Source organism: Corvus hawaiiensis, chromosome 2, assembly GCF_020740725.1.
Source record: "Corvus hawaiiensis isolate bCorHaw1 chromosome 2, bCorHaw1.pri.cur, whole genome shotgun sequence".
In the NCBI taxonomy this organism is placed as follows: Eukaryota; Metazoa; Chordata; class Aves; order Passeriformes; family Corvidae; genus Corvus; species Corvus hawaiiensis.
This window is the reverse complement of record NC_063214.1, coordinates 18,668,902-18,691,678: the sequence shown is the minus strand read 5'-3', so window position 1 is coordinate 18,691,678 and position 22,777 is coordinate 18,668,902. Positions and strand designations below refer to the sequence as shown.

The following is a 22,777-nucleotide window of genomic DNA, read 5'->3' as shown; positions in this document are numbered from 1 at the left end:
ACCTTAACAGTCTGTGGCTGTGCCTCTTTCAGTGTCAGCTAACAAATCAGTTGTGGTCTCTGCTCGGAAAGTTGCTGAGTCTAAAAAACCTGAGGCGCACTGGTAGAACCGAAGCCTTGGTCTCCTCTCTCTTTAAGTCCGGTCCTGAGAATGCAAGACTTGAAAGGTACAACTTGAGCAATACGAGTTTGAGCAGGAATGACTGCAGGAGGAGTGGGTGTAGAAAGCATTGCACATATTTGTCTTGTAAAGTCTGCATCAATTACTCCTGGATGCACAAAAATCTCTTGCAAAGTAGCACTGGATCTTCCTATTAGCAAAGCACTTAAACTTTGTCCTATAGGTCCATGTGCATCCAAAGGCACCTTATGAACTGCAGGAAAGTCTATAATCACTGTGCTGGCGGTGCAAACATCCATCCCTGCTGAGCCTTTTGTTCCGCCGGCAAGCCTGTCATATAAACCTGTGCTGGGCACAGCAGTTCCTGGGGAAGTATTTTTGTCTGAAGGCTTTGTCCCCTTGCATTCAGTCGGCAGTTTCTCTGATTTTTGAGAGGCTGCCCATTGGCGTGGAAACGGGACCTACATTGCTTTGCATAATGTCTTGGTTTACCACATCAATTACACAAACTGCTCCTGGAGTTACTTTGTTATTGGCAACCTTGTTAGTTGCTCCAGAGGACAGAGTTCTGTGTGGGCATTGAGATTTAAAATGACCAGGCTGTCCACAGCTGTAGCAATTATGTGTCATTTTAATAGCTTCAGCAACAGCCGTAGTAACACTCAGTTAGCATAGCCATTTGATGTTGTGCAGTCCCTATTTTTGCACATGCATTAATCATGTCATGCAATGAGGGCTTTTTCATAGGCAGCAAATCAATAGCTTTCCTGCATTCCTCATTTGCATTGTCCCGTGCCATTGGCAAAATTAAAGCTGCTTTTACATCTGCATCTACTATTTGTTTTTCTATCGCATCCTGAAGGCGGTCTAAAAAGACCATAAAAATCTCATTAGGGCTCTGTTTAATAGTTGTGTAGCTTTTCCCAGGAGCTGACATGCTTGCTACCTTGAACAGAGCTTGCAAAGCATGGTCACAGGACTGCACTAGGATTAAAGGGTACAGGTGAGCCTGCAGCTGAGGCTCGTCCACAGGATGCAACCCCATTAATTGGGGTAAACCTGCACCAAAGCGGGGATCAGCCACTGGCAATCACATATTATTTAAAGTAGTCTCTTCACAAAAAGCTCTCCACTCTGTCTCAAACACGGCATACTTAACAGGTGTACAAAGCAATCTAGCAATCTGCTTTAAATCAAAGGGAGTTAACTCTTCACTTGTTATGAATTTCAGCATTTTTGTCACAGCAGGGGACCCTAAACCATACTTAGTAGCAAGTTGGTGTAGCTCACCTAATACCTGCCCGTTAAATGGAACATGCTGATCAGGTGCTTGACCTCTGCCTCTGATAAGTGGGAAAGCAGAATTTACAGAGTCTTGTGGCTCTTTTGACTCTGGTGATTGCTTAATGATCTTAAGTCTTTCTGCGGCTTCAAAATCTTTATCAGACAAAGCTGAGAGCCTGATATCTCTCCAAACAGCAGCAGGATCTCGCATGCCCCGAGCTACAGATACAGGTTGCAAAGTCAAGGTATCTCTATAAAGCAAGCTATCATTTTGAACCCCTGGCACGGATTCCCTTGCGCCTTCTACAAAAGGATTAGTAGCAGCAGACAGCGGGGGTGCAGCAGCGGGCAGTGGAGGTGCTGATCGCACACTCTCACTTTCACCCTTTTCATCGCTGTCACCCCTCCCGGTGTGTGGTACAGGTAGATCAAAGGGATTTGTAGGGACAGGGTGAGGAGAAGCGGAGCGAGAAACAGGATCCGAAAAGGGAGGAGGCAAAGCCCTCCACAGCTTGGGTATTGGAAACAATACAGGTCTTTCTTCACTGGCCTGTGCCTTGCCACCCCCTCCTGCTGCAATGTTTCCAGTCCCATCAGTGTTATCCATGTCTGTTCTCTCTGCCGGGGCAGCTTCAGCATCTTGTTCCTTTTTCAGTTCTTTCAAAGTGTCTAAAACTAGCCTCCATGTTGTCATAAATTCTTTAACACTATCATCTCCCTTAGAAGCAAGATCCCAAGTACGCCATCCTACTCTTTCCCAAGTTTGGATACTAAAAGCCACACATGTGGTCTCTATTCCTCGATTTTTATACCAAAGCAACAGTCTTTGCAATGTTGGCTTATCATATTTTATGCCACATTGTTTTAACACTGACATCCATATACTAACTATTGAATTTTCCTCTTGGGATATATTTGCCCCCATTTTGTTATCAACGGGCCCACCTTTAAAAGGTTGCAGTCTGATCTAGATCTTGGTAGCTCTCCTTGCTACTCTCCTTCCCATTGGATCTGCCTCCCCTGCTTTCCATGCAGGCTTTCTGCTCTCCAGGCAGGCTCTTCGAATCACGTCTCCAGGTCACCACATGTTGCTGTTGTCAAGGCGGACATAAAAGCCACACTAGTCGTAATCCATAGTTGAGAAAGGTAGAAAGATTTTTTATTTTCTCAACTGCTATTCTTATACCTCTTCAGAGTGGCTGTGGCCTAATTTAAGATTGGCTGCTTAGCAAACAATGACAAGGCTGTCTAACAAACAATGATCATTCAGGCAGTAAACAATCAGCTATACAAGCAAAAGTATAGTCGCTGCATATTATCCACAAGTTCTTCCTTGTACACTCTCAACGTCCCATAACAAGAACATCTTCCCCTTGTGTCCAGAACATCTTCTCTTATTAATTATCTTCTTGGCCTTCTCTGTAAGTTTTACTAAAGCTGCAGGATTTCACTGTAATATTCTCATGGGTAAATTCTGACTGGTTTCAGGTCTGACTCTGTGAGATTGTCAGTCCAGCTGTCAATCTCCTCACTTCCTGTGGAAAAGAGCCTTCCTTCATAGTCAAACACCTATGATTGAAAGTAGAATTGCACCTTTTAAATTTCAAATGTTCCAAGATTGCTCTCAGACAAAAGCTTCCAGGACCAACAAGTCTGGCTGGCCTTGGCCTCCCTGGGGTCTGCCTCTCAGCTGCCCTCGAGACACTGGGGCATGGGGCTTTCCTTCCTTTGCAAATGCACTGTTGTTGGCATCCATGTGCCCATGGCCAAAACTGGGATTTCACCTCCTTAAACTGAAAATATCCAAGGATTGCTCCCACACAAAATCTGCCAGAACTGACAAGTCTGGCTGGCCTTGGCCTCCCAGGGGCCACCTCTCAGTCGACCCTGAGAAACTGGAGTGCCAAGGTTTCCTTCCTGTGGAAAGGAGTTGTCCTTCCAGTGCCCACAGCTTAAAGTGGGATTCTGCCTCCTAAAATTGTGAGTGTTTGAGGATTGTTCCCAGATGAGAGCTTCCAGGACCAACGGGTCTGGCTGGCCTTAACTTCCTGGGGACTGCCTCTCAACAGCACCCAAGACACTGGGCTATCAGGCTTTCCTCCCTGTGGAAAACACGCATCATTCGTGGCCAGGCGCCCTTGGCTGAATGTGGGCTTCTCCCTCCCAGAACTGCAAACCTCCAATAACTCCTCCCAGATGGAAGGTTCCACGACCAATGGGTCTGGCTAGCCTTGGCCTCTTGGGGGATGGCTCTCTGCTGCCCCCAGGACACTGGGGCACCATGCTTTCCTCCTTGTGGAAAATAACTCTTTTTCACAGCCAGGCGGTTGAGGCCAAAAGAGGGTTTCTGCCAAGCTTGGCATCCTGGGGGGCACCTCTCAGGAGCCGCCAAAACACTGGTGCTCTGTGTTTTCCTTCCTGTAGAAAAGAGCCATCCTTTGTGGCCAGGTGTTCGTCGCCAAATGTGGGATTGCGCCTCCTAAAATTGTGAACGTCTGAGGATTGCTCCCAGACTTAAGCTCCTAAGACCGATGGGACTTGCTGTCCTTGGCCTCTCAGGAGCAGCCTCTAAGCTGCCCTTGAGACACTGGCTTGGATGGCTTTCTGTCCTGTGCAAAAAGAGCCGTCCTTTGTGGCCAGGTGCCTGGGGCTGAAAGTGGGATTTAGCCTCCTAAAATTGTGAATGTCTGAGGATAGCTCCCAGACAGAAGTTTCCAGGACCAACAAGTCTGGCTGGTCTTGGCCTCCCCCAGGGTGGCCTCTCAGATGCCCTTGAGATTCTGGGGCACTGGGCTTTCCTTCCTGTGGCAAAGAGCCAACCTTCACGGCTGAGCACCTGTGGCCACACGCGGGAGTACACCTCCTAAAATTGCCAATGTTTGAGGATTGCTGTCAGATGAAATGTTCCAGGACCGATGAGTCTAGCCAGTCTTGGCCACCCAGGGACTGTCTCTCAACTGGCCCTGATACACATGGGTGCCAGGCTTTCCTGGCTGTGGAAGAGAGCTGTCATTTGTGGCAGAGACCTGGCCAAAATTGGGATTGTGCCTCTGAAAATTGCAAGCCTCCCAGGCTTGTTCCCAGACTAAAGCTGCCAGGACCAACTAGTCTGGCTGGCCTTGGCCTCCTATGGGCTGCCTCAAAGCTGCCCAGAAGACTCTGGGATGCTGGAATTTCCTTCCTGTGGCAAAGAGCTGCCTTTCAAAGAGCTGTGATCAAAAGTGGGATTGCGCCTCCTAAAATTTCAAATGTCTGAGGATTGCTGCCAAAGGAAACCTGCCAGGAGAAACAGGTCTGGCTGGCGTTGGCCTCCTGGGGAGTACCACTCAGCTGCCCCTGAGATACTGGGCACCTGTCTTTCCATCCTGTGGCAATGAGCTGTCCTTCATGGCCAGGCGCCCAGGGCTGAAAGTCAGGTTGTACCTACTAAAATTGTGAATGTCCGAGGGCTGTTCTCAGACAAAAGCTGTCATTACTGGTGGGACTTGCTGGCCTTGACTTTCCGGGACCCACTTCTCAGTGGCCCTGAGACACTGGAATGCTGGGCTTTCCTTCCAGTGGAAAAGAGCCATCCTTCACAGCCAGACACCCATGTCCAAAAGTTGTATTCTGCCTCCTAGAATTTCAAACATCAGAGGATTGTTTCCAGATGACAGAGGCTAGGAGCAATGAGACTGCCTGGCCTTGGCTTCCTGGGGGCCACTCTCAGCTGCCCCTGAGACGCTGGCATGCTGGGCTTTCCTTCCCCTTGTAAAGAGCTCTCTTACACGGTCAGGCGCCAGGAGACAGAAGTGCGATTACAAATCCTAAAACTAAATGTCTGAGGATTGTTCCCAGATGAAAGCTGCCAGGACCTGTGTCTCTGGATTGCCTTGGCCACACAGGGGGCCCTCTTTCAGCAGCCCCCAAAACATGGGTACGCCGGGCTTTCCTTTCTGTGGAAAAGAGCCACCCTTCATGGCCAGGAGCTCTCACTGAAAATTAGATTCCTCCTCCTAAAATTGTGAATGTCCTAGGATTGCTTCCAGAAAGCTGCCAGGACTGACATGTCTACCTGGCCTTGGCCAGCTAAGAGGGGGCTGCCTCCTAGCTGCCTCTGACACACTGAGGTACCAGGTTTTCCTTCCTTTAGAAAAGAGGCAGGTGCCCATGGCTGAAAGTAGGATTGCACCATTCTCTTGAATTCTTTGCCACGGCAAGTAAAGCAAGTAGCCCCCGTGTTTCAGGTGTAGATGAGAGGCTGACCTGCAGAGGTAAAGACCAGCAAGACTTGTCTGTCCTGGCAGATTCCCTCTTAGATCAGTCTTTGTGTGTGTTGAATTTTGGAGGTGGAATAGAAATTTGGGCATGTGGAAGAGAGTAACAGTTCTTTGCCATAGGAAGGAAACCATATAATACCATTTCTATCATGTTTAGATGAAAGCCTGCCCATGGCAGGCAAAGGCCATCCAGACCAGTCTGTCTGGGCAGCTTTCATCCGCGAGCAATCCTTTGGTGTTTTAAATTATGAATTCCAAATTTCAGCAATGGGGAAGTGAATGAGGAGGACAGTTCTTTTCCAAGGGAGGAAAGCCTGCCACCCCAGTTTTTCAGAGGCAGATGAGAGACAGCCCCCAGGAGGCCAAGGCCAGCCATACCTGTAGGTCCTGGCAGCTTTCATCTTGGAGCAATTCTTGGATACATGGAATTTTGGAGGTGGAATCCAAATTTTGGCCATGGGCACCTGGACCAGACAGATGTTTCTTTCTCACTGGAGTGGAGCGAGTGCCTCAGTGTTTTGACATGAATTGAGAGGTGTCCCCCAGGAGGTCAATGCCAGAGAGGCCTGTCAATTCTGGCAGCTTTTGTCTGGTAGCAATACTTGGATATACAGAATTTTGGAGGGAGAATCCCAGTTTCAGCCATGGGTGCCTGGATAAAAAAGACAGTTCTTTCCCTAAGGACAAAGCCCGGAGCTGTTGCTGTGACCCAGCCCACTGCTGGGCTGGGACAGGGGAACGTCAATCAATTCAAGGCTCTCCCGTGGGTAGAATTCCCCACCCAGGACAGTGACAATGTGGGAGGGTCGTTGGGTGGCACAGAGACCTAAACCACATCCCCCTGGGCTGCACTCAGATCCAAACAGCCTCCCCCTGTTCGGGAAAATTCTCTCTTACTCGGTTGTTCGTGGCTTCTTTGTTATAACTCCCACCTCCCAGTTTCCCCCATTGGTTCTTGTTGAATTGTATCCTCCCCCTGGCTTGTAACTCATTGGTTGTTTTCCCCTTTCCCCGCGGTTTTCAAACTCCCTATACAACTGAGGGCAAAAGCCTCCCGGCGCCATTATGATCATTGCCATGTTCTGGTTGCTAAACTTCTGACAATAAACCTGTTAGAAGCCAGACCAGAAGCTGCTCTCTTTTGCTTTGCCTCCGGAGTAATGCGAGCCCAGACCATTGGGTCCCTGGAGTGCCTCCTCCTTAGAGGAACCAGCACGCGCACCTAGCCAGCGCTTTTCTGCTAAGTCAGTCCCGAAAGACGTCACAGAAAGAATGCTGCATTTCCTCTGACTGGGGACATTTCAGAGCTCGTGGAAATGAGCCAGGGACAGCGTTACGGTACCCCACTGTTTCCAAAACAGAGGAGTGGCAGCCATTGGGAGGCTGTGGCTTTTGTTAAGGCGGACATAACAGCACACAGTAGTTGTAATCCATAGTCGAGAGAGAGAGAAAAGATTTTTTATTTTCTCTACTGCTATTCTTATACCTCTTCACAATCGCTGTGGCCTATTGAGATTGGCTGCTTAGCAGTGACAAGGCTGTCTAACAAACAATGACCATTCAAGCAGTAAAACAATCAGCTATACAAGCAAAGGTATAGTTGCTACATATTATCCACAAGTTCTTCCTTGTACACTCTCAATGTCCCATAACAAGAACATCCTCTCCTTGTGTCCAGAACATCTTCTCTCATTGATTATCTTCTTGGCCTTCTCTGTGGGTTTCACTGAAGCTGCAAAATTTCACTGTAATATTCCCATGGGTAAATTCTGACTGTCTTTAGGTCTAATTCTGTGAGGCCCCCAGTCCAGCTGTCAGCCTCATCAGGAGGCCGAGGCTAGCCAGATCTATCAGTTCTGGCATCTTTTGTCTTCGAGCAATCTTTGGATATATGGAAATTTGGAGGCAGAATCCCTATTTAATCCATGGGCGACTGGACAAGAACGACAGATGTTTCTTTCAAAAAGACCAGCACCCCAGTGTTTAGGGGGCAGATAAGACATGGCCCCCAGAAGGCCAGTAACAGCCAGACATCTGGGTCCTGGCAGTTTTCATCTGGAAGCAATCCCTGGATATATGGAATTTTGAAGGAAGAATCCTAATTCTGGCCACAGGCGCCTGGATGACAATGATGATTCTTTCCTGCAGGGATGAAAGCCATGCACCATAGTGTTTCAGGGCCATAGCACAGGCAGCCCCTGTGAGGTCAAGGCCAGACAGAGCTGTTGGTCCTGACAGATTTTGTATGGGAATAATCCTTGGATACATAGAATTTTTGTTGTGGAAACCAAATTTTGGCCATGGGTGCCTAAGCCAGGAGGATGGTTCTTTCTTCCAGGAAGGAAAGCCCAGCACTCCTGTTTTCCAGGGGCAGAGAAGATGTGGCCCTAGGAGCCCAAGTCAAGCCAGACTTGTGGGTCCTGGAAGATTTCTTTTGAGAGCAATCCTGGGATATATGGAATTTTGGAGGTGGAATACCAATCTTGGTCATGGGTGCATAGCCCTAAAGAAGGACTCTTTCACCCGGGGAGGAAAGCATGGTGAAATGGGGGTGGGGATTGGAGGTCGGGAGCAAAGCAGTTTGTGCCTTTTTTTCTTCTGCCACTTGAAATGTCTTATCTGCCTTCTCTGATCTCGGGAGCAGTTTGGCTGGAATGCAGCAATGAAATGCAGGGGCACGGTGCCTGATCTCCGCGGTTGAACCCCAGTACACTTGCAGTGAAGGAGGCCTCAGGGTGTCCTGCAGGAGGTGATGGTGGGGGGGGTGGGTAGAGGCAAAGATCAGGGATTCTGCCCCTTCCTTTCCCCTCCACCTTTAGCATCGATTTTTCATTCCTTTTTATGGGACTCAAGGTGGGCTACTCACAGTCCATCCTTGTTGCTGCCTGCTCTGAGCTTCCCCTCCCCCTCCCAAAGACACCTGCTCCTGCCCATGTGCTCCGAGCTCCTTTGTTCCAAGCGTGGGCAAAGCCAAATGTAACTCAGACTCTTTAGCAGTGTCTGATTGGCCGGTCACCCCGGGTCCGCCCCCAGTCCTCCCCTTTCCCCTTCTCCTAGTAAAAGATGGTCGAGGGGAGGCTCCGCCTCTCTCTCAGCTCAGCTACTTTCCTGTGAACATCTCTGGTTGTCTGTCTCATTTGAAAGCTTCTAACTGCAGGGAATTGAGCGAGCAGGGAGCTATATTTCTCCCTCTTTGCTTCTGCTGATGGTATTTGCTCTGCAGCTGATTCAGGTACCGATTTTAGAGCTACTAAAGTGCTAGATCGCCCTTGCTACCTTTCAAGGCTGCTCGAGGCTTTCTAAGGCATTGAAATACAAGCGCTAGCTGGTATAAAGCTGAAAAGATATCGCCCACACATCCTGCACGTTGTTTTCAAGTGTTCAAGGGTGATTATGATAAGCAGACATAATGATGAAGCACTTTTTGAAGCCTCTGTCTTATTATCAGGCTCTTACAACAGCACCCAAGTGTTCCCATGGCAGATGAGAAGCAGCCGATGGGTGGCTAAGGCCAGCCAGACCTGTTGGCCCTGGCAGCTTTCATCTGGGAGCAATCCTTAGATATATGGAATTTTGGAGGCACAATCCCAGTTTCTGTCATGGGTACAGGGACCTGAAGTATTATTCTTTACCACAGGGAGGAAAGCTTGATGCCCCAGTGTCTCAGGACAGATGAGATGTGGACCTCAGAAGACATGCTAGCCAGAGCTGTCTGTCCTGACAGCCTTCATCAGTGATCAAAGCCTGGATATACAGAATTTTGGAGGCAGAATCCCAGTTTTGGCCATGGATGCCTGGACAGAGAGAGATTTTTCACAGGTGAAGGATGCCTGGCACACCAGTGTTTCAGGGTCAGCTGAAAGGTGGACTCTGCTGTGCGTGGGGTTCGGGTGGAGGGGAGTTCACTGTGTTTTCCCTGAAGCTTCTCTGGCAAGAGACTGCTCAGGTGGTGCTGTGTGGCATGCTTGCACTCTTACTCCTTCCCCCTGTACAGCTGTTTAAACGCGAATCACACACACACGCACGTAAGCCAGATAGCTCAGCTTTACCAGAGGTAAAAAGTCAAGGAGGGCTCTCCCACATGGCATACCCACGGACGAGGTTTATTTCATCCTGCTGCAAAAGGCAGGCCAGAGATGAAAGAGCCCAAACACATGTGGGGTCCAGCTTTTTGTACTGGATCTGAACCAATGAACCGAGAGCACAGGGGTGGTACAAACGCAGGACTAGGGGAAGGAAACCAATGAGGAGAAGGAAGGGGCGGAGTGGGGGACCAGGCCAGGCATACAGCCACACAGGCAGATGGGAAATGTAGTTTTCCTTGTACCCTGAGTCTGGTGAGATATTTACACTTTGCTATCCCACCAGTGAGTGGTCTCACCAGAGCTCTCTAGTTCCTCGACCTTCACTACAACAGGCCTCCAGGAGGCCAAGGCCAGCCAGAGCTGTCAGTCCAGGTAGCTTTTGTCTAGGAGCAACTCTTGGATTTAGAGAATTGTTGAGATGGAATCCAAATTTTGGAAATTGGCGCCTGGATGAGCAGGACAGTTCTTCCACCCAGGGAGGAAAGCTCAGCATCCCAGTGTTTTGAAGTACAATAAGTAGTGGTGCCCAGGAGGCCATGGCCAGCCAGACTTGTGGGTCCTGACAGCTTTCATCTGGGAGTAATTCTTGGATATATGGAGTTTAAGAGGCAGAATCCCAATTTCATCCATGGGTGCCTGGACCAGAATGACCATTCTTACCACCAGGGAGGAAAGCCTGATGCCCCAGTGTTTTGGGACAGAGGAGAGGTGGCTTCTGGGAGGTAAAGGCCAGCCAAACCTTTTGTTGCTAGCAGATTTTGTCAGTGAAAAACTTTGGAAGGTGGAATCCCAATTTCTGCCATGACTGCCTGGACCAGGAGGACCCTTCTTTCTGCCAGGATGGGAAGCCTGGTGCCCCAGTGTTTCAGGGAAAGTTAGAGACAGACACCCAGAGGCTGCAGCCAGCCAGAGTTGTCAATCCTGGCTGCTTTCATCTCGGAGCCATCCTTGGATGTACTGCATTTTGGAGACAGAATCCCAATTTCCGCCATGGGCGCCTGAAGGAGCAGCACTATTCTTTCCCCCAAGAAGGAAAGCTCGGCGCCCCAGTGTTTCAGTGGCAGAGGAAAGGCAGCCCTTGGGTGTCCAAGACCAGCCAGACCTGTCAGTCCTGGCAGCTTTTGTCTGGGAGTCATTCTTGGACATACAGAATTCTGGAGGTGGAATCCCAATTTTGGCTATGGGAGCCTGGACCAGAAGGAGGGTTCTTTCCCCAGAGAGGAAAGCCCAGCTCCCCAGTGTTTTGGGGACAGAAAAGAGGTAGCCCTGGGGAGGACAAGGCCAGCTAGACCTACAGTTCCTGGCAGCTTTCATTTGGGAGCAATCCTTGGTCTTCAGAAAATGAACTATTTCCTCCGATCTATGGTGCCCTTGAGGCCAGTGCTTCTTTCCATTGGTTCTACAGAAAAATAAAAAAAAAAAAAAAAAAGAAAAAGAAGACAGGAAATAATTTTAATTGCTGCATGTTATTTCTACAATACATTTTCTATGGCTTTTATTAATTCACAGACATCAGTATTTCTATAACAATATTGGTATTCTTTTATTTATTATGTTCTTGTATACTTTCTTATTGTATCCCCTGTCCATAACTCCAGCATAACTGTCATCAGTTGAAGTGCATGCAAGTCTCAGTGAGATACTCCATGTTTGGCTTTTATTACTTAGAGTTTAATCTAATAGAAATAAGTATGTTCATTTGCCCTTCATGTAATTAGCTTCAGAGATTGAAAGCTCCAAGTAATTTTGTACTTACTGTAAGTGAATACATTTAACAGTACGATTACCAAGTTGTTAAATCTGAAATACTAGAACCTGAAATTTTATAACATATGCATGATTCATAGCCTTATCTGCACTAAAGGAAACATTTGTGTTATTTCATACCAATATGATGCCCAAAGATGGTACAGGCTTTTGGGGTCATAAGTCTCTGAAAAGTGTTTTATCTGGCTGTTCAGTTGCAAAAATGTAACAAATTAATGCTGCATTTGATCATTTGCCATTTTACTGCTTCCTTCAGTAATGAAGAATTCGAGGTTTTTTTGGTAAACTGCTCAAAACCCCCAGACATTATGGTAGTGTATAACAAGTCTATGACCCGCTCTTGAACTACCAATTTGGAAGTCTTTCTGGCATCTTGATGTGATCACACCTGAGCCATGTTTTCAGTACTACTCAAGAGTCCCAAGCATTAGGGATGTACTGCCAGCCTGAAGGAAGAGGAAAAAGGGCAGTTGCTAAATATAGCTGTCCCTGTCTCTCCTGCCACCTGTACTCTAGTCCCAGAATTTTGCCTGACTTGGAATGACTGATATGGCAAAAGAAAGGTCGTCACTTCAGGTTCAGATTCTGCAGGAATACTGCAGCTGAACAAAGAAAGCAAACATTTTGAATATAATTGACTTTAACAAAATTATGATTCTCTTCTTCCCTGTGATGCTTGGATGAAAGGCACCATATTGGCGAGTCTGAGGAATTGAGCAGTCTGTATTTGGTGGTTGTTTACTGTTGTTTCCTGACTGTTGCTGTTCTGCTTGTTAGTAAAGAGTTCTTTTTTTCACTTAATCTGCTTGCATTCATTCCTTATTTGCAACTATAAGGGAGAGACCTCAACCCAGAGGTTTTCTCCTTTAAATTATTGCAAATCAAGACAATAATGTACAAAACACCATGCAGGGCATTCTTCCTGCCATGGCTGTTTCAAAGCCTTCCCAGCCTAAGTCACACTGAATCTTAAAACATAACCTAAAGATCACCAGTGTTTCAGCTGAACTGATGCCTGCAAGTGATGTCTTTACAGTGTGTCAGCAGCTGCCCTTCAGGGATGGGGCCCAGAGCAAGAAGCTGCTGCCCACTTGGAGCAGTGTACCCCCAGTGCAAGGGGCTCCTTCTGGATCAGCCTGAGGTGTGCAGTCATTGCCTTAAGGTCCAGGGAGATGGTAGGGGGGGTAGGAGGTTGTTACGAACTGGTTTAACACAGAAGACCAAAGGAAACTAAGCCTCTGTGAATAAAATGGATTGGACATAGAAAAGTTCGAGATATACCCAAAAAATGTGATTAAAACCAAATGAGGTTTAGATTTTGGTGCCAAAAAATTGATATATTTTATTTAATAGTAAAAGAGGCAAAGAGAAAGAAAGAGAAAGAAAGAGAAATAAAAGGAAGAAAGAAATAGAAAAAGATATGTGTGTGTGGGGTGGGGAGACAGGGAGAGATTGACAGGCGTTAGGTGGAAACATATTACCCATCTGAGGGTCCCAACAACATCTCATGGCTTCCCTCCATCTGGTCTTCTTGGTGGTGAGGGTTCCCCGCCGCCGCATAGCGCCATGCCACACCATGCCATGCCACACCAGAAAGTATAGGATCCAGTGGATTAATATACGTTTGGGCCAGGTGGGAATGCCCAGGTGTGTCCCCTAAGGGGGCTAGCTTTGACACTGTTCCCTGCAACACTGTGGATCTGTTGCATCATGTTGCAGTGCTCTGGTGCAGGGTCTGGGGACCCCTTTGTGGGGGACCTTTGACGGGCCATGACACCCCCTCTACTGTGGATAAGCTTTTCCCGGGGTGAAGGGCCCCACAGCTGGGCTCCTCTGCACAGTGGAGGATGGGCGTTCATTGCCTCTGACCAGAGGTTTTTTACCACAGACCCAAAACCTCTCCTCCCCCCACCCTTTGGTGTGAGGGTCTGTGCAACTCTGGCAGCTGATAGCCCTGGGGCTGCAGTCTCCAGTCCAAAGGTGTTAAGCTTGATCACTCTGTGAATGTATTTTCTCCCTAGACCCGAGTTTATCTCATCTCCATCAGCGAGCAGTGTAGGGCCTCAGTCAGAAGGCCTATTCAGGGTGTACTGGTCTTCTCTGTGGTTTTGTAATACAGTTTTGCTATAATAGGCAGAAGTCCTTCACGAAGATGTTTAAGTCATAAACTATAATATTTCAGTCTCTGACAGAGGTGCAGGTGGCTGACAGGATTGTTAAAAATATATTGCAAATGGGTTGAACACAGAGAAGCAAAATGAATCAGGTAGATGGCTTGGCATTTTTCTTTTTTAACCTATCAGTCCTAGATGGTTATATTACAAACAAGCCCAAGTTTGGCCCTACAATGAGCAGACCCGCAAGCTCTTCTCCCAAGCTGTGGATGACTTCCCTTTGAATGCACCCAGAGGCACATTTTATAGGAGCAAACCATCAGGGCTCTGGCACTCTTTGTCTTTGATGACTTGGTTCTCCACTTCTTAGCTATCCCAGTAGTCCCAGTGATGGATCAGGGCTTTAAACATTTTGTTTCAGCTAAAGGCTCATTGGCCGCCTGAAAGACTGACGTGTGCCCTTCTCTTCATGTCTTAAGGGTAGCAGTGCATAATGTTACCAAGGGCCTCATTGAGGGTATCTTATTAGCATGGATTTGTACTATTAAGTATAGTTTTGACTTTGATGGAGTTGTGCTATTAGTATTTAGTGGCATTTTTTAAGCACTTTATCTGCTCATATACAGAAGAGTGACACAACTTTTTTACGACCCAGGTCAACATTTCTGACTTGCTATTTCCCATGTTTTTGTGTTACTCACTGGCCTTGTGAGCACAAGTAATGTACAGAGTCTTCAACTGTGAACAACAAATGACTTGTCAACAGACTCAGCAGGAGAGTGGCATCTTTGTTGGACAGTTTGCTTTTTTCACTCTATAATATCTAAAACTCAGCTGGGCAGGTTAAAATTTTCAATCACAAACAAAAGAGCAGGGAGAAAAAAGCTCAGGCATGGTAGTAGGCAATGTGTTTGGAGCAGTGGGAAGCCTTGGATTTCTTTAATTTTATGGCTTTTTCATTCTTTACTGCAGGGCTCAAGGAAAGCAGGGAATATCAAAAGCTGTATTTTGTTTTCTTATAGTAAATTTTAATGATAAGCATCTGGAATGTGCACAGAGCATCATGTTGCTTCAGAAAGTCCTGTACTGGAAGTAGCAGCTGATCAGGAGGCTCGCCTGGCAGCTGGAGTTTTGAGAAGGGGGTTAGGGGGATTAGCTAATTTCTAAGATGAGGCACAAAAACCTGTCACCTTTTAACCTTCCTTTCTTCCTGTTTCAGGGAAGTATAAGGAAGAAAATAGGAGGAAGCAGAGAAATTATTATCCTTTTATTTACTGGTCATGGAACCAGATGAAAGAGGGCGAGCACTGAAAGAACATACTTTCTACGCTTTGCTGTGTTTGCAGAATGTATTGCACATGATTTCCGCCATAATTTGTGATGGAAACAAATGCAACTGGGACAATCAATCGGAAGACCTGTGCTGTACTGCTATTCCTTCTCAGGACCATCCTCAGGGTTAGCTAGTCCTCTCTTCACACCAAGGCTTTCCTCTTCCTTAATTTGTGACTATGTGAAATATGCAGCTTTATTTTTTTGCTTAATTTTATAAACAAGAGCTTTTTTTCAGAGTGATATTTGATGTCTGGATAGTGGAAACAGAAAACCAGAAGATGATTAACAATAATGTTATATTTATTACTTGTTTTAAACTTCCAACATTCTTGTGGAGATAATGCTTATGATACCTGCATAACTGGGTTGGCAAAAGCAAGAAACCTCCAACGGTTTGGAATTCTAGTTTATTGCCTCTAGCCTGACTTTCCAAGTACTCCCTACTTTTTGGATACAATCTATATGAAAGGACTGTGGGACTACATTGTAACCTATGTGTGGTTAAGTCCTGTTATTTAAATAGAAATGCATACAAGGAAATTGTGGAGGGACAGGATTCTGTGCTTTCTCCCTGTCAGTTCTGTAGAGTGTAATAATTAAAAGCCAGTGTATTGGTTTTGCAGGCCTGGTAGCAGGGGAGCTTACAGGCGTGGCTTCTGTGAGAAGCTGCCAGAAGCTTCTTCCATGCCCAGCAGAGCCAATCCCTGGTGGCTCCAAAGATGGACGTGCCACCGGCCAAGGGTGGGCCAATTAGAAATGGTGATAATGCCTCTGTGATAACATATTTAAGAAGAAGGAAAAACAAAAGTTGTGGTGCAGTTGTAATTTCAGCTATAGAAGAGCGGAGTGAGAACATGTGAGAAGAACAACTGTGCAGACACGGAGGACAGTGGAGAAGGATGGGGAGGAGGTGCTCCAGGCACCAGAACTGAGATTCACTTGCAGCCTCTGGTGAGGACCATGGTGAAGCAGCTGTCCTCCTGCAGCCCATGGAAATCCACGGGGATGCAGAGATCCACCCACAGCCCATGGAGGAGCCCCCACCAGAGCAGGTGGATGCCTAAGAGGAGGTTGTGACCCCGTGGGAGACGTGGAGAGAGGGGCCCTGCTTCCAGGCTGGAGCAGCCTGTCCTTGAAGGACTCGTACCTCGTGGAAGAATGACCAGCACCACAGCAGTTTTGGGAGGACTGTTGCCCATAGGATGGACTTATGTTGCAGCAGGTCGCAGAGAGCTGTTGTTTGTGAGATGGACTCACACTGGAGAAGTTAGTGGACAATCCCATGAATCCATGGGTGATGAAGTGACCATAACCCCTATTTCCTGTCTCCTTGCACCACTGGGGTAGGAGGTAGAGCTGGAAGGAGGGAGGGGTGGGGGGAAGAGGTTTCTAAGGGTTTAATTTTAATTCTCATTATCCTGCTCTGATTTTGTTAGTACTAAACAATTCATATCCCTAAGTTTTGCCTGTGACAGTATTTGATGAGTGATCTTTCCTGGTCCTTACCTCCAACCATGAACCTATTGTTATATTTTCTCTCCTCTGTCCAGTTGCAGAGGGGAGTGAGTGAGTGGCTTTCGTGGGTGCCTGACATTGGGCCAGTGTCAACCCACGACAGCCAGGTTGAACCACATCCAGGCATAAACCACTCACTCCATGATCATGGCTGACACTAAGGGAAGGGCTGGCCTTCATTTCCTGGTTATTGACCCCCTGAGAAGTAGCTAACGCTGACTCATAGGAATTCTAGTGCCCCATCAAACACTGAGTATTCTTCAGTGAATACTGCACCCTCTGCTTCTGGCCTCATCAACAAGTTCTTCCTTTCTCCTGTTCTCCCAAACCTTCTTCAGTTTTAGTCCCAGATTCCTTCCATGTCAACGTTTTCTCTCCCTCAGCTCTAGCCTCATTCTTTGTGGCTCATTAGGGAGTGTTACTGGGACCAGAAAGGGGATGGCTGAGAGCACAGGACAAACACTTGTGCAGTCTACAAGCGGCAGTTGGAGATGTCATGCTGAAGGAACTACCCTAGGGCATAATCCACAGCAGATGGAATGAACAGAGGTTAGCAGCTGCCAGATGCTCTGATGAGCAATATGAACAGAAGTTTGCAAATGCCCAAATTTTGGCTAAACTTGAATAAGACTTTGCAGGTAAGATCCACAGGCTATGAATCCTTCTGAACCTCTAAACTTATAGCTCCAAAAATGCTAGAACTATCACATGTAGTATTCTATAGGAAAATTTTAGTTTAAACCAGGCAACATCTTTGCTCTGAATCTCCTTAGAAATAATCGAGTGATTCTAAATGGTCATGTGTGGGAGACAAGTAAACTACATCTAATGAGTCTTTATGCAGTTAAAAAGCATTAATGCTTAGGAAACTGATCTAATTCTTTGGGGTGGGATCCATCTGTTTCGCTGTCTTGGAGTTCAGTGTTGATCTGTTAGCCAAGTGTAGTGGTTGGTTCGAAATATCCATTACTTACTTATTTTCCTTCTGTGAGATAAGAATTAGAAGAAAGCAAAGCAGGCACAAAACATAAAAGAATATAAAGAAGTTTATTAACAGACCTAAAAGAAAGAAAAAAAAAAGTCAGACTAAACCTTCAGAACACTTCTCTTCCCCCCACCTTTCTCCCTTCTCCCACTGACAACGTAAAAAGACAACCCTTGAGATTTTTTGAGTCAGTTTACCACCTCTATAATAATCTCTTTTTCAGTTCACTTAGGGAGAGAAGTCTCTCTTGCTCATGCTATGGAGACATCTCCACAAGAAACAGTTCTCTCATGGCTTCAATGTCACAGCAAGACAGCCACCCAGATTGGTTCTCTGATGACATGTGAAAGTCCCTTCCCTCATATTACAGCTTTCCCCACAACTGTTTTCGAGGGTCCAATCTTGAGCTAATGGGGTACCATTTTAAGGCTGAGCTGTTCAGAAGCAAAGGATCTCTTCACCTATCTCTGGGAGCATCTTCATCTCTAGGAACAGAGCTCTTTTTCTTCTCTGGGAGCAAAGGTCTTCATCACTTTCATTTATCTCCATTCAAGCTTTTCATCAAATAACAGCTACTTCAACATTTGCTTATTTCAGCACAGGTACTTTTGCTCACAGTTGCAGTCTGAACACTCCACCCCCCATGCTTTCATGAAATTACAACAGGTTCTCTGATGTATCATAGTCCATCACCATAGCTTTACAACAGAATTTCAGCTTCTAGGCTTGAAGCATCTCCTCTTTCTCCTCCCTCAGGGTTTCAGCTCTTCCTTCTTCACTGACTTTGGTGTCTTTATGGTGTTTTCTTCACGTGTCCTCACTCTTCCTTTTCTTTTGACTTGGGAGAGGATTGATGTCTGCAGGCTTCATCTGTTCTGGAGGAAACTTACAATACTAAAAGGGTTCCAGCTGCACCCGGGCCGTGCAGCTGGAATTCGCTTATCGCTGTAGGTCACATGATCTTTGCCAGACTCAAATGAATTTTGGCTGCATTAGGTGAGGGCCGGCCTGGCCAAACCATGCCGTGGGGCCACTTGCATGGAGCAGGGCTGTGGATGGAACAGGGCCGCATGGCTCCAGGATGGCTGTCTCCTGGCTGGCCCGGGCCACACTGAGGGGGCTGTGCTGGGTGTCCAGCGAGCCGAAGCGTCTGAGATCTTAGCCAAGCCGTGCTGCAGCTGACCTGGCTGACCCAGCTGAGCAGGGCCCGGCCTGGCCCCGCTGGGCCGCGCTCTAGGCCCCCAAGTTACCTGTCCAAAAGCCGGAAGCAAGAGAGCTTTCCCAGGCTTTGCTCGTTCTTAAATGTGGATCACAGAGGCGTGTCAAGCTTCTTAAGTGGCTTCAAAAAGTTGCTAATATTCAGACTAGCCTAGATTCTATTGGGTCTAGAGGAAGCTGTAAGCACCTCTTTGCAAAGAATCACTTCTGTGGCTGATGGAGTCCTCTAACTAAAAACCCAAACTATGCTAAACCATGACACCAAGGAAGAAATAAGGACGTGTGTGGATACAAAAATGCTGTTAGCAACAAATTTTCCTGCTTCTTTCTAAGCCCATGAGATACTTTTCTCTCTCATGAAGATATTTGCAGAGTTCTGTAAAGTGTGAATACCTGTGACCTTGTAGAACTATGTTTATGGTACAGTAGAAAAATATTTTGACAATGGATGTTTTAGGATTCTAGCCAATCACCCCAAGGGGTGGCTGATCCATTGCCTAATTAGACTATGAGGAAAAATGTCTATAAAAGAGTTCGTAAAATAATCTAAAAAATCAATCTGGCTGCACAATTCCTGCCTGTTGGATGTCTCTCCTTCTCCCTACGGCTGCGGGATACAGTAATAGATGTGGGCATCCATCTCTAGAAACACCTTATGTCTTCACAGCCAGCATCTCAGTCATGGGGATGAAGTCCTCCTTGAGTGCTGCCTGTCTCTATCTAACTGACCATAGCAAGAACTTAGGCAGTGGGCATGGTTAGAATCTAATGTGATGACTATCGGAAGCGAGATAAGATAAATCCTGGCAGAGGAAATTTCTATTAACACATCTGAGTTGAAACCAGCACTATCATACATTCTTGCTTTTCATCTAAGCTTATAACACTTGAAATCTCAGTCTCATAACTAACTGCAGTAAAACCCAAAGCAGATCCTAAGAGGAGGGTGAAGAAGGCAGACTTTCTGTACCAGAAAGCAGCCTGGTACATCTTGTGTGATGATGAAACCAAGCCGAAATCTGTATCAGTCCTGCTGGCTTGGTAGGGAAAGGTGTGGGGAGGGTGTAGAGGCCTATTTTTCACTATTCTACTAAAGAAGCTTGTATGCTAAACCAATAGGAGATGGTTACAGCTTCCTTCTAATATAGGGCCAAAGCAGATTACCTTTCCTTGGGCAAGTGACAAAGAAAGAAAAGAAGTTTAGGACTTCTACCCTTCCACATAGGAGATACCACCCTTACCACACAGCTGCCACTGAGGAAGAGTGTTGGTCTCTAGGACTTCAGATGCAATTGGGATGCTAAGATGAAAAAGATTCTGTACATTGGCACATATTCTGGATGAACTATAATATACTCAAAAGAGTAATTTCTTTTAATTGTGGGTTTTGATTTGGTTTTGAAGTTTAAGGCATTATGAAAGAACATTAATTGAGTTCAGAATACTAAATCTCTGCAGGAGAGTATATGAGTCATGTTTCTTTTTAGTTAAGAGAAGCTCAGTCTCAACTATGACCAAAAAATCAAGTGGTCTCTGTTGCTGCCTGCTCAGAGAAAGCTGCCCCTCCCTGGGTCAGCTCTGGTCAAACAGCCAGGTGCTCTGAAACCCCTTTGTTCCAAAGTGTGGGCAAAACTGAAAGCAACTCAAACTCTGGAGCAGTGTCTGATTGGCCAGTTACCCCGGGTCTGCCCCTAGCTCTCCCCTTTCCCTTCTCCTGAATAAAAGAGAGAGTTCAGAGTGGGCCCACCCTCTTTGGCTCTGCTCCCTTCTGCTAACATCTCCTGTGTGTCTCTGTCTCTGACTGAAATCATCTAACTGCAGGATTAAGGCATAATCCACGGGCTATATTTCTCCTCTTTGCTTCTACTTGAGGTATTGGCTTCGCAGCTACCATTTGCCACTTTTAGAGCTATTGAAGTGCCAGATTGCCTGTGCCGTCCCTCTAGACAGCTCAAGGTTTTCTGAGGCACTGAACTGAGAACCTAGCCGGTTAAATGCTGTATTTCCACATTTGGCGCACAACGTGCTATCTCTGAACCTTGGCTGTTGAGAGACTTTTAGGGTGTCACGGCAGCCATGTGTCTGCTGGAGTTAGCCCTGTACGTCCTGCTGTGCCAGCTCTTTTGTAGCCAGCTGTTACCTTCTGTGTAACAGCGAGCTCAGAGCTTCAGCCTGTCCCCTCCCCCACACCACATGGCAAGGGAACAGCTGGAAAGTAGGAGACCCACTTCGCTTATTTTTTTCTCCGGACCTGCTTTCCTGTGGTGAATCCAGAATTCTGGTGAGAATTTCCCCGCTGGTTTGGGGGGTCATGTCTTAAGCTGGTTTCGGTGCAAATTTTTTCTCTTTTTTTTTTTTCTATTTTTCGCAATTTGGGGCTGAGATTTGTGGTATTGCTTTCATAATGGGATCTGAAGTTTCTGCACACCACAGAGAAATATACTATCAAGTTCAAAGCTACCTTTCTTGTACTGGGCATAAGTACCCTAAAATCCCGTTCAATCTTTTGTGCAATGGCTTTTCCAGTACTTTCCTAATCTGACCTCCGAGGATATGAGATCTCCTGAATTTTGGGATAGTGTGAGGAGAAAACTCTCCTCTCTTAGACGATCGGGAGATGAAACAGTTTCAAAATTTTTTCTTCTCCTGTTACTAAGTTACATTTCACCAGAGAAAAACACAGTACACGAAAAGCCACTGCAAAAACACCCTGTTAATTCCCTTATACCCTCTCCCAACCCCTGTGTCCCTGACTCCTCTTCCCTATGCTGGAAAACACAGTTAGAGCAGACTGCTTTTTAGCACAGGAGAGCTATCGACCTCCTGGCCCAGCCGTGTCTTCTCAGCACCCTGCCTTGGACGGGAATCCGGAGCTGGTCCCAGGACCTTTCCAACCCCTCTTTTCCACTCTTTTGTCCCCAGTTTCTAGCCCTCGTGTTTTAAGCGCACGAAAAAACCCCTTCTCCCCTGATTTCTTTGTTCCCAGGGACAGCCATTGCCATGTGCCCACAGCCCTGGTAAAACCCCCTCCCCCCAATCCCTTTTCTCAGAGTTTATTTGTCTCCGATAATGGCAGACGCCACATTTCTTCACCTCCGAACTACGCCTCCCACAATCCCTTTCTTCCCATCCCACAAATCCCTTCTTGTCCCCACCCCCTCCCACTCCTGCGTTGAAACCTAACCCCGCCCCCAACCCCACCCCCACAGCGTTGTGTTTCACCCTTCCCTCTGTTCCCGCCCATGATGCAAGTACCGCCCCTGTCTCCCACAACCCCATCCCCAACCCCATCCCCAACCCCTCCCCTCCTCCTGCTGCCTCCGCCCCTCCACTCCCTGCCCCTGCCCCTCCACTCTCCGCCCCTGCCCCTCCACTCCCCGGCCCTGCTTCCCATTTTCCCGCTCCAGGTTCCCACAGTCACGTGACTACCCCTTTACATCTGGGAACGCATAGCTACCAGGAAGTGTCTCCACTTGTTACTATTCCCCGTAACAACACAGGAGCTAATCCTGGCTGGACACCTTTCCCTTATTCTAATATCAAAGATTTGTGCAAGGCAATTAAGGAGTTTTGGATGCATAGTAACTATTTTAAGAGCCTTTTAAGTGCTACTTTTTCAACACATTTGCTCATACCTCATGATTTGATTACAATAATGCAAACTCTTCTCACACCTGGTGAATTTCTGTTGTGGAAACAAAAATGGAAATTAATTTTATCTGATTTATTGCAAATTCTGTGGCAAACTCCAGATAATTATCTGGACTTTGACAGCAATTATATCACATTAGACCTTTTATCTGGTGACAATAATATGGCAAATCCTCAAAAACAAAGCAAGCTTATTCCTCGTCCAGTTCTTACTGAAATAACACGTGCTGATGAAAAGGCCTTAACGTTACTACCATCTCAGACTCCTGAATCTCATTATACCAACATCAAACAATTGCCAAATGACAATATTATTCAGTTTTATAACTGTTTGCATGAAACAATCTTTTCCCAGGTCCCTAATCCTGACCTCCAACAAGTGTTCCCACTTGAACTGCTCCAGACAAATACGAATGATGCTTGCAAACAAGTAATCCTGAGTCT

The 22,777-nt window shown here is 46.7% G+C and overlaps 1 long non-coding RNA gene across 1 annotated transcript; it reads right to left on the bottom strand.

Annotated features, from left to right (window-relative positions):
* Positions 1-933: 933 nt before the first annotated feature.
* On the bottom strand, positions 934-22,397 carry LOC125321211. The gene is made up of 4 exons (XR_007201481.1): positions 22,179-22,397; positions 11,955-11,961; positions 1,775-1,781; positions 934-945 (listed from the first exon to the last, which is right to left on the bottom strand). It is a non-coding gene; the product is annotated as an uncharacterized LOC125321211 (long non-coding RNA).
* Positions 22,398-22,777: the final 380 nt, after the last annotated feature.